General features: G+C 44.1%; 1 pseudogene; it reads left to right on the top strand.

The window, feature by feature from the left end:
- Positions 1–7855: 7855 nt before the first annotated feature.
- Positions 7856–9308, top strand: LOC107514293 (annotated as a pseudogene).
- The last annotated feature ends 2993 nt before the right edge of the window (positions 9309–12301 follow it).

A 12301-nucleotide genomic window follows, 5' to 3' on the forward strand; every position in this document is an offset into this window, starting at 1 on the left:
AAGGGACAAGTGGGAAAAGATCAGCAGGATTTCAGATGTAGGAAAGAGACCCCAGGAAGCCTGGCTGAGGCCTGCTCCTCTACCAATATTCCTCCTAAGTCTGCCACAGCTATGTGACCTTGGGCACACTGTCCTGTGCCCAGTCCTCCTCTCTCCTTCCAGGTCAGGCATTGAAACTTTGTAAGGAAGTGGGTGAGGGATGCCTGGGAGATGAGGTGAGGGTGCTCTGCAGGAGCAGGTGTAGGGGTGGACGGAATGGCTGTCCCAGGCTGCCCATCCTCTCTCAGGTCTGGGACCAGTGTCTTATTCTAGGGACTTGAGCCCTGAGACCAAGAACAACCAGAGAGGGGTAGGAAGCCAATGTCATCTGTAATTGCCTTTGTTTACCCTCCTGGGCCATGACAGAGCACTGTTGGGGCAGGAGGCAGGAGGCCCTGCTCCTAAGTGGAGTCCTATCCTGGGGCCCCTAGGAAGGCGGAAGCAGTACAGCCAAGTAGGAGACCTGAGCTCTGTCACACTGCCAGTTCATCCCAACCTGCATCCAACTGAGAGGCATGTGGGGTTGGCAGGACCGAGACCTACTCCTGTCACCCTCTCCTCTCAGCACCCCCAGGATGCTCCCACAGGCCTGAGGCCGAGTGCTTGGACTCTAGAGTACTTGTGTTCTGAGGGAAGGAGGGTTAGTCTAACTGAGCCAACCTCCTCTGAGGGAATCCTACCCTGCCCTCAGCCCTTCCCCAAGGCCTTTCAGCACATCTTATTTCTTAAACCCTCCCCTATCTGATGCCATTTGCTGGCTTATCCACAGCCTCTAGAGGCCTCAGTTGGCAGTGCCTCTGTCTTTTCCCCTAGCTTCTCTGGCAGCTCAGCACGGAGTCACCAAGCTCCTTCCACTCCTTATCTCCTCATCTCTCTAATTTCGAAGCTATCCAGCCAGGGCCAGTCCCTCCGGCTGGTCCCATGTGATGAGGCCAGGTCTCCTTATCAGCCTCTAGGCGGCTGAGATCTCAGGCAAGGAGTGCGTCAGCCACCCAGCCTCCTGCAGGCCCTGCTAGGGAGGGGACTAAGGGCCACACCTGGGGAGGTGTGCAGCCAGTGCAGCCAGCTCGCGATAACAGCCAACTCCAGGCCAGTGGAAAGTTACTGGGTGGGGTCAGAAAGGTTCAGAGTGGATTCCTCTTCCTCCAGGGCCACTTCTCTTACCCTTATGCTGAGGGACCTGTTTGCCCCTGGGGAGAGTTCCTAGGTACACTGTCAATGCTCCCAACCCCTCCCTCCCCACCTTTCCTATTTGCAACTTTCAAGAAATATTGCAGAAGCATTTGAAGTTTTGTTCTATCTTGGATATTTGAGGAGAAAAGGAACCAAGAAGTGATGGCGGGTGTTTGTGTGTGACATAAAGGCAATGTGTGCTGTCCTAAATTAATCCATTTCACAATCCTACAAAGGTGATACTCTGTCCACCCCCATGGCAGAGGGAGAAGCTGAGGTGATCAAGGGGCTTGGTGATGAGCCCAAGGTCATACAGCTAACAGACCTGGTGGGCCTGGAATGAGGCTGCATGGTGGTCAGGCCCTGGCATCTCTAGAGACTTGTTGTCCTCAGTGCCACCTTCCCTCCCACTTCCACCACAATTTTTGCACTCTGTGGTTTCCACCTCCTGGGCAAAAGCTGGGAGACAGGATTCATGGTGTTAGGCAAGTGTGTCTTGCTGTCCGTGATTCACATTTGCTGTCAGCAAGAAGGAAGACCATGGCAGGGTGGCACAGGAGCGGCACCAGAACACTATTTCCGCCGACTTCCTCATCCAGTTTCTTTCTTAGTGTCTGGCCCCAGTTCTGAGGGGTCAGAACTCCCCGCCTTGTCCTGCCGTTCTCAAGCTGGGCCCTGGTCTTGCTTCTCAGAGTCCACACTCCAAGTCCTCTTCTTCCTAGGACAGTGTATGCAGAAGTTGGGAATGAGAAGCTTCACAGAAGCTGAGCTCCAAAAGCTGGCGGGGCAGAAGCAAGCTCTCAGCAATAACATGACGGGCAACCCAGGGCCATCACAAAGCAGAGTACGGTGCAGAGTCTCCTACTCTGGATCCTGACGGGAGTCAGGGGCACACTGAGCTGACAATAGAGCCAGGGCCAAGGCCCTGGCATTCCACCTGCAGCCAGGTCCTGAGGAACACCTGGATAGATCTTAGGAGGAGGAAGGGGGGGGGGCAGGAATGCGGGATTATAAGAAACCTGAGAAACCTAAAATGGGCTGGTATCACAAGCTGCAGAGGAGGAGGGGAGACTGCTGGCCCCTCACATTTTTGGCAGAGGTGGGGCTGGGCCCAGGAATGGTTAGGTTGGATTTCATGAAGCTTGAGACAGCCAGGAATCTGACCAACTGTAATGTAAGGTCAGAGATCTCTTGCTGAGGGGAAGACAAACCAAGAAATCCTCTCTTGGGGATTGCAGATTGGGGATCAGGGAGCCAGGGAGACACATGCAAGTCCCCAGACTCCCGTACTCATTCCCAGTTGCATGCTTGCCTCCCTCGGTATTGCCTGGGTAAGCCCCAGGAATCTTGGTTCTTCCATCCTCTGCAATTCCTCCCACAGGAATTAGGATCAGTCACCTTACTCCAAAAGGCTCCACTTCTTCCTTCTTGACCCAACTGGGGACAAGTCCCAGGGCCAGTCAGCTCTCCCGCTGTACTGAGATTTCACGTCAGCACTTTGGTGCCCCTTGGTGGCTGTCTGAGGAAAAGCATGTCCTCCTTTGCAGCCGAGAAGCAGAGGGCCTTATGGCCAGGGTTGTGAGCAGGATCTGGCCACTGGCTTCAATTCCCGGCTCTTTTCAGACCTCCTCAGACCTCTTATCAACCTTGGGCTTTCCCTTTAGTCCAACCATTGTCACATCTTTTGGACACTGTTTACCTGTCTGCAGGAAAGCACCCATGCACCACCCACCCTGGAGCTTCCTCCCAGTGTCTGAGGACAGAGACACATCTTTAGACACAATGCTGTCCTTCCCGGGCCTCACCTTCCCCATCCATGATGAGATAAGAATAAAAGTAATTATGACACCTGAGTTGCTTCCTTTGCCTGCCCTTTGTCACCTCAGATGGCTCAGGGAGTCTGTGTGTAAAGTTTAACTGGATTCAGGGGGGAAGATTCATACCAGAGCTGCTTCTCCCAGTGTAGCTAAGTGTGAATTAACTCTCCCAATTTATGTGGAGAAAGGGACACTGGTCTTCCTGTTGATACACACCCTTTGCGGAGGCTCTTGGGATCCCAGAGTTGGAAGGGATCCCAAAGAACTGGCACTTGTCACAGCCCTACTAGAGGCTCCTCCCAGAGGAGGCCCTTTCCACAGGAGCCCGTTCCTTTGTGCACATTTCCATTAGAAGCTTCTTCCTTATTTTGACCCAGAATCTGTTTCCCTAAAAGGAAAGCCTGTATTGTATCTGGAAGGATGCCCAAGAGAAGCAGCTTTAAGTCACCTCTCCTTTGAAGCTTTTCTCAGTCTTTCCCCTAGGTGCCCTGGCCACTCCCACCTTGGAGCTCCCCTGCCCTGTACCACTCTAGCTGCACTTTAACCATTCCTGTCTCCTATAAAACTTGAGCTCCTTGAGGGCACAAACTGTGCCTTATTCACCCTTGAAGTCACAGGACTTATGGCACAGTCTCAATAAGCAACTTTCGAATGCATGGAGCAGTAAATGAATGAATCTACTCCAATTCTTTTTGTACCTAAAAGAGAACTAAGGAGGGGAAGGTGCAGTAACTTGTCCAAGTTTATATGCAAGTTAGTAACTGGGAGTAGGATTAGAAGGTGCGTGGGGTGATGATTTATATGACCAATTCCTTTGGGGAATGTGGGTCCGAGGGTGGCACGTGGGAGGGAGGCACTTCATGCTGGAGCAGTGGGAGACATCATCTTGACTTTTGACAAGGTTTTGGTATAACTTCAGCTGGAACAGGGAAAAGAGCAAGGCAATCGTTCGGGGACTCCAAAGAGAGAATAAATAACATTTATTAAGCACCCATTATGTACTAAGAACTTCCATAGACAGAGATATAGGAAAGGGAGAAAATACCCACCGTATTGCAGGAAAGAAAACATATACAGCAACTCGAGACCACTTCCCTGAGAGTCCGGGGTGGGGCGCAGAGGGGGGAAGCCAGTACGGAGGAGATGTGGCACAGTGGAAAGGGGAAGCCTCTGGGTCAGGGCCTGAGGTGTATGAAAGGTCGAGGGGCATGAACTGGCACAAATGCAGCAGTGGGATGGGCAGGGTTGGCCACACTTGCTCTCTCACCTCCCCCTATTCCAACCAGCCCTTCGGCCTCACTCTATCTGTCTTCTACCCATTCTGTCTTTATTAGTTTCCTGGGGCTGCCATAACAAACTACCACAACTTGGTGGACCAAAACAACAGAAACAATTTATTCTCCCACAGTTGTGCAGGCAAGAAGGCTGAAATCAAGGCATCAGTACGGTTGGTTCCTTCCGGAGTCTCTGAAGCCAAATGTGTTCCATCCTCTGTCTTATCTCCTAGTAGCTGCCAGCAATCCTCAGAATTCCTTGGCTTGCGGCTGCCCTCCAATCCCTGCCTCCATCTGCACATGGCCTTTTCCTCTGTGTCTCTGTCTTGAATGGCCCTCTCCTTTCTCTTATAAGGGTACCTGTCACTGGACTTAGGCCCCATCATAAATCCAGGATGATGATCTCTTCTTGAGATCCTTCATTACATCTGCAAAGACCTTATTTCTCAAAAAGGCAACATTCACAGATACCAGGGATTAGGACTTGGACATCTCTTTTTGGGTCCACTATTCAACCCGCTACACCACCACTCCCTCTGGTGGCTACTCTTTTGGGTAATGACCTCTACACACATTTCCCCCACACACCCCTGTGGTAGTCTCCACACCCAGGCTCTTCATTCCCATTCCAGAGCTCCCAAGTGTGGCTGGAGAAATTCCAGAGTGGAGATGGCCTGATTCAACTCACATATGCCATCCTTTTTATGGCTGAATACTTACTATTCCAGCATATGGACAAAGCACATTTTATTTATTCACTCATCAATTGATGGACATTTGAATTGTTTTCCCTTTTGGTTGTATGGATGTTACTGCTGTAAAGATTTGTGTGGACATATGATTTCATTTATCTTGAGTATATACCAAGAAGTAGAATTGCTGGATCGTAGGTACCCATATTTAACCTTTTGAGGTTACTGCCAAGTTGTTTTCCGAAGGAACTGCACCATTTTACATTTCTACAAGCAATGTATGAGGCTTCCAATTTCTCTACATCCTCACCAATACTTGTTATTATCTTTCTTTTGTATCTTAGCCATTTTTGAGAGTGTTAACTAGTATCTCATTGTGATGGTGATTTGCATTTTCCTCATATGGCTTCTTGCATGTTTGGAAATGTCTTCATTCTGTCTACACTTAATCATTTGGCTGTGTATAGAATGAAAAATTGGAAATCTTTCTTTTAGAATTTTCAAGGCATTGTTTCATTGCCTTCTAGCTGCCAGTGTGGCTGTTGAGAAATACAGTGCTATTACAGTTCTTGATCCTGTGTGTGAAATCTTTTGTTTTGAATATTTCTGGAAACATGTAGAATTTTGTCTTTGTCCTCAATTTTCTGAAATTTTATCATGTTGAGTCTTGTTATGAAACTAATTTTTATCCATTATATATGACACTTAATTGGCCCTTCATTTCTGGGAATTTTTCTGGAATTATTTCTTAGAAAGTTCTTTGTTTTCTTTGATAGTTATTTGATAAATATTTTGATAGTTCCCTCTGCTTTCTCTTTTCGTAAGTTCTATTTGCCTATCAGAACTCCTAGGCTGGACTTTATTTTTTGTTTTCTATTTTCCACCTCTGCCTTTTTTGCTTTTTTCTGTTTGTCAACCAGAGTCAGTTTCTGTTACTTGCAACCAAGAACCCTGACTGATATAATAAAAATGATTTAATTCAAAAGGGAAAAGGGGGGTGGTTCTGAAAGAAAAATTTAGGGATAGGCTGTTAATATCTGCAGGTCCTATGGGATTTCAAAGAGGACAAGAAAATGGTTTCAGTTGTGGAGTGTAAGCTAGAAAGTCTTCCAAAAGATCTTCATATACATCACTATCTCATCAGTAATTAGTGAAGGTAGATTGTTGGCTTTATTAGTCCCTTCGGGTCTAAAATGTGTGTTGGGAATGAGATGGACGATGAGAAATATCCTTTTTTCCACTTTACTTTCCATTTGGGACTGAGAAAAAAAAAACAGCATGGGAACATGAAGAATCTGAAGACTATACCCGATTTAATGAATTTATGTACAGAAATCCGGCTTCGGTCTTCAGGTTAATATTCCGCAAATATTCACTCTCCTCCTTCCTGGACAGAGGCTACTTTGTTCTCTCCCAAATCCATTGCTTTTTCTTCCTGGACACATTACTAGGCTATGTTCTCCCCTCCTCTTGCATCCAAGTGGGCCATAGGACTGAGTTCTGGACAATGAAATGTGTGTGGAAGTAGGGAATGCCTCTTCTAGACGTGGTCTCCAAATCACCCCTTGAAATTCTCCAAGTTCATGCCTCCCTCATCCGTAGTCAGATATAGAGGACTCCCTGGAGGACTCCAGGGCACCAGAGAAAGGCGGAGCTTCTAGATGAATCCATGAATCTCTGAGAAGCAGAGGGACCTTCCTTCCTCCCCCACTGATCCATATTGGACTGTGATATGAGGAAGAAATAAACCTTTATTGTGGTAAGCCACTGAGATTTGAAGGTTGTTTGTTCCAGCACTTAGCCTACCATGACTAATTTGACTCCATCTTCGGAGAAACTGCCTTTATCTCCTGAGTCTCAGTTTTCTCATCTGAAAATGAGAGGTTTAGAATTGATGCTCTCTTGGTTGCCTTTTAGCTGTAACACTCCACTTATAAATTGTATGATTATTATTTCCAAGTGGTTTCAAACTCTGCAAGGACTAATTGCAGAATTTCTCTATTATAATAAAGAGTAAATTCTCCATTTATAGATGGGTTATGTTCCAAAAGTCCGGGTACAAGTCCCTTGTTGGAACATTGTTTTTATGAGGAAAAAGTTCCAATATTTTAAGATATACACAGCTTCCTACTTCATCCTCAGTTCAGAGACCCCCCTGAACCTCAGCTAGAGGCACTGAGTGAGCTGGAAGATCAGAGACTGGGCAGAGGCTCTGAGACATGATTAGAGAGGGACAGGTTGAGAGGGTAGGATGACTGGACCATGGGCCAGGATGTCAGCTGCACAAGGTTCTTTGGGAGGCCACAGAAGACATTATGTATGTGAATTATTCCTACCTTGGATATTTCCAATTCTACATATATTTCTTCATTATACAGTGCTTGTGTACATGTTCTGTGCAGGGATGGATTTACCATGGAGCTAATGAAAGTCAAGCTTCAGGGTCCTCATACACACAGGACCCTTCCGAGGCCCTAGAAATGTGTTCACAGAAATGTGTTTTGTAAAATTTGTAAAAGCAGGATATTTTAACTGCAGTTGGTTAAGACCGCTGCCTATTTACACTTCAACTTCCCTTTCTTCACATTTCCCCTTGTGTTTGATAGCCGCAGACATCTTACTGGAATGGCTACAAACATTTTTGGAATCCAGGTAAGGGGAAGTTTAGGTGGGGGATACACTCCATTTGTGATCTATTCACATGGTTAACAGTCACTTACATGCAAATTGAGCTATGATCCACCACCCAGATGAAGGGACAGGTCCAGGAGTCTCTGCCTACCTTGCTGACTCACCTGGAATTATGATATGTAGGTGCAAGGCCAGAGTTCAAATCAAGATCTAAACTTTTCATGCTTTTTTTCCCAGGCAGCTGCTGAAGATGGTAGAGGGACAGGTCCTGGTGCTCGATGGCCCAGGCCATCTCCTGGGCCACCTGGTGGCCATCGTGGCCAAGCAGGTACTACTGGGCCAGGAGATGGCGGCCGTGTGCCATGAGGGCATCAATATTTCTGGCAATTTCTACAGAAACAACTTGAAGTACCTGGTTTTCCTCCTCAACCAGCTGAATGCCAACCCATCCTGGAGTACCTGCCACTTCCAAGTCTCCAGCCTCATCTTTTGGCAGACCAGGCAAGGCATGCCACCCCAACCAGAATAAGCAGGGCCAGGCTGCCATGGACTGCCTCAAGGTGTTTAACGGAATCCTACCATCCTATGACAAGAAAAAGTGAATGGTGGTTCCTGTTGCCCTCAATATTGTGCATTTGAAGCCTACATGGAAATTTTTCTACCTAGGGCACCTAGCTTATGAGGTTGGCTAGAAATACCAGGCAGTTACAATGACTCCGGAGAAGAGGAAGGCCAAGAACCCATTATCAGAAGTAAAAATAGCTCACGAGGCTACGGAAACAGGCTGAAAAGAATGTGGGAAAAGAAACCGATAGAAATATACACGAGATCCTCAAGATCCATGGACTCCTGGTCTGAGCCCAATAAAACTGACTGGCAATTCCTAAAATAAATAAATAAATAAAAGTAAAAGAAAAAAAACCTAAACACGTCATCCAGCACCTGGCACCAGAAGTGCGTGAGAGTGAGGAGAATCAAGTTTTGAAAATGTATGAAGCCAGAAACTAGTCTGAAGAAAATTTTTCCAGTTGTCAGCTGTGCAAAAATATAAGCAAAGAATTCTGTCCTTACTGACATCAATCAAAAGAAGTTTTGTCCTGTTGGCAATATACTCGCTAACAGCATATATCATTATAAATGTACCATACATTTTTTTCTCTTTTGATGGGAACTTTTCAAATTATAATTTATCAGAATTCCAGTCTTTTTACAATGTTTGATGATTTGATACAAATTGCTGATATCAACACAGATAATAATAAAACTCATAATACACCATCTATAATGAGATTTTCAAAGAAAAATCAGCTAGCAAATGTAGTCAATTTGAATAGTACATCTAAGATTGGTCCCTGCACAATAAAATTTGAAATGCTCTGAAATCTTATAGCTCATAAATGAAATTTGATCAAGATTTCCCCCCAATTTGATAACAAACCTAAACATTTGCATGACATTGCCAATAACAAATTGTGAACCTGAATCTTTCCTAAATGATTAAATAACAAAAGACAGTTTTGATCTGCCATGCTAAGAAAAATCTGAATTATTTTTGTAGTCCTTTTTATAAAGTAGCATTATTAAATCATTGCCCTAAGAAGAAGCAATCAAAGAGTACATGTGCGAAAATGTAAGGAAAAACTAATATTCAAATGTGCCTGGAATTTATTTCATTAAACTATTATGGGGATTTTTTTATGATGTTTGTGGTATTGTCAGCTTTAAAAATTATGTGATTTGTTGTGATTTATATTCTCATTGTATATAAATAATATTCACTTTCACATCTATCTTTATAGTTCTAATTTAAAAAAAAAAAACAACACATCCCCACCCCCACAATTGAATAAGCATCAGGCTCCACTAAACCTGGCCAACTGCAGTGCAGAGCATGCTCATAGGTACTGATACAACTATTTGAGGTGTTGCGGCTGGTTGGTTACTCACATACCAGGCCCAGGAGCTGGGTATTGTCAGGTTATCTGGACTGATCAGGCTATGGAAAACAGGCACAGGATCAAAAAGTCAGAGTGGGTCAAACTAAAATGATTTTTCATGGGCTCGTCTCTGAGGCATTTTAGGTCCCCAGTCACATTACCAGGCCCACCCCTGTCTTTGCTTCCTGGGGATCCCAGAATCAGGAGGAGCCCTGCCTTTCACCATCTAAGCCTGATATTTTGTTCTGTTTTGTTTTTTTCACTGAACAGTGTTTCAAGTACTCAAAAACATTCTCATTTCCTTAATGAAATTAAACTCTTTACTGGCCGAAAAGAAAAAAAAAACATGCTGTTTAAACAAACAAACAAAACAAGTGTTTAGTAAAGCAGAATGATTGTAGCTCCTTGAAAATTGAGCGTTTTTCAAATGTTTCTGCTAGCATCAACTAGTGACACAAACGGGTAAGCTCAGTTCACCATAATCTGTCAAATCCTGAAAAGAGAAATGGTACCAGTGCTGCCTTTTTTCCCTTTTCTGGAAGGTGTACAAAGTACTGTGTTTTACTCAACTCCACTGTGACTTTGGTCATTAACTTATATCCCCAAATAGATCAGGCAGAAATGAAAGTACGAAGTGAAAACTGGGAGGAAAAGAGACAGGGCCTATTTTTTACCCTGATGACACTGTCTACACGGGTCATGCTTCAGTCCCTTAGAAGAAGTTAAGCAAATCTCAGGCCTCATAGAACAGGAGGCCCCTTTAAGATGACTGGCCAAGTAGGGAGAGGTCAGCACAGAACAACTCTGCTGACCCCTGGCTGAACCTGTTGGATATTCTGGCCCATCCTGGCTTCTGATTTGAACCTGCCACTTAGGCTGACCCCTCAGTTTCTATCCTTACCAGCTATTTTTCCTATCGCTGCCTCAGCCCACATTCTGCCTAGCTTCATTCCACATCTGTTTCAGATTGAATCCATTCTCCCTTCCATTTCAGTTTTTGCAAAACTAAATAACTTGCAACCTCTATTGAGTTTGTGCGTGTGTGTGTGTTAATAACACTTAACATGAGATCTGCCCACTTTACAGATTTTTAAGTGTGCAATACAGCATCGTTATCTGCAAGCACAATGCTGTACAGATCTTCCCCTTTCTCTCTCCCCCAGCTCCTGGCAACTATCATTTTATTCTTCGATTCTATAAGTTTGACTATTTTAGATACCCTATTTAAGTGGAATCATGCAGTATTTGTCCTTCCATGACTGGATTATTTCACTTAGCATAATATCCTCAAGGTTCATCCATGTTATCGCATATTGCATGATTTCTTTCTTTTTTAAGACAATGTTTCATTGTACGTATATACCACATTTAAAAAAATCTATCCATCTGTCAATGGATATTTAAGTTGTTTCCACACATATTGACAATTGTGAATAATGTTGCAGTAAACACGGGAGCACAGATAGTTCTTCAAGATTCTGGTTTCAATTCTTTTGGATTAATACCCAGAGATAGGATTATGGGATCATATGACAGTTCTATTTTTTTTTTTTTTTTGAGGAATCTCTATATTGTTTTCTACAGAGGCTGCATTTTACATTCACATCAATAATGTACAAGGGTTCCAATTTCTCCACAACCTTGCCAGCACTTGTTGTCCTGTTGTTTTTTTATAGGACCCATCCTATCAGGTGTCAGGTGTTATTTCATTGTGGTTTTGATTTGCATTTCCCTGATGATTAGTGACATTGATCATCTTTTAAAATACCTGTTGCCATTTGTATGTTTTCCTTTGGAGAAATGTCTATTCAAGTCCTTTGACCATTTTAAAATCGAGTTGTTAGTTTTTTTACTATTGAATTATTAAGGTTCCCTATATATTTGGAAATTAATCCCTTACCAGATATATGGTTTGCAAATATGTTCTCCCATTCTATAAGTTGCCTTTTTACTCTCTCAATGATTCTCTTTGCTATGCATACGCTTTTTAACTTGAGGTAGTCCCACTTGTTTATTTTTGCTATTGTCATCTGTGTTTATGTTTTCATATCAATGAAATCATTGCCAAGATCAATGTCATGAAGTCTTTTTTTTTGTCTTATATTTTTTCATAAAGTTTTATTTTTTTTCTAAGTCATATAGTTTCGGGTCTTATGTTTAAGTCTTTAATCCATTTTGAGTGTAAGATAAGGGTCCACTGTCATGTTTTGCACATGAATAGCCAGTTTTCCCAATAGCCATTCTTGATACTGAGTTTTCATTCACCAAATATTTATCGAGCATCTTTGGCTCGGGCGTTACAACGAGCATAGGGGACCTAGGGGATTCAAGGTTGAGAATAATATAATGGTTGCAAGCGCACCCTCTAGGCCCAAACTGCATGGGTTCAAATCCTGGTACTATTATTTCTAACTGTGTAACCTTGGCAAGTTTCTAACTTCGTTGTGCCCCAATGTCCTTATCTACATAAAAGGGATAATAATTATAGTCCTTTCTTCACAAGTTTAGTGTGAAGATTAAATGAGTTAACACATGTAAAGGGCTTGGAAAAGTGTCTAGCACCTGGTAAGCATTCTTAAGTGCTGGCTAAGTTAAAGCATAGTCCTTGCCTTTCAAGAAGCTAACAGTCTACAGTTGCCCCATCCACCTGTCCCACCTGGCAGGGTAGGGCCATCTAGGTCCTTTGGTACCTCAAGTGACAGATGGCTCCTGACCACCTGTTTCTGAAATCATGGATG

This window comes from Rousettus aegyptiacus, unplaced genomic scaffold, assembly GCF_014176215.1.
Source record: "Rousettus aegyptiacus isolate mRouAeg1 unplaced genomic scaffold, mRouAeg1.p scaffold_m13_p_2, whole genome shotgun sequence".
Taxonomy (NCBI): Eukaryota; Metazoa; Chordata; class Mammalia; order Chiroptera; family Pteropodidae; genus Rousettus; species Rousettus aegyptiacus.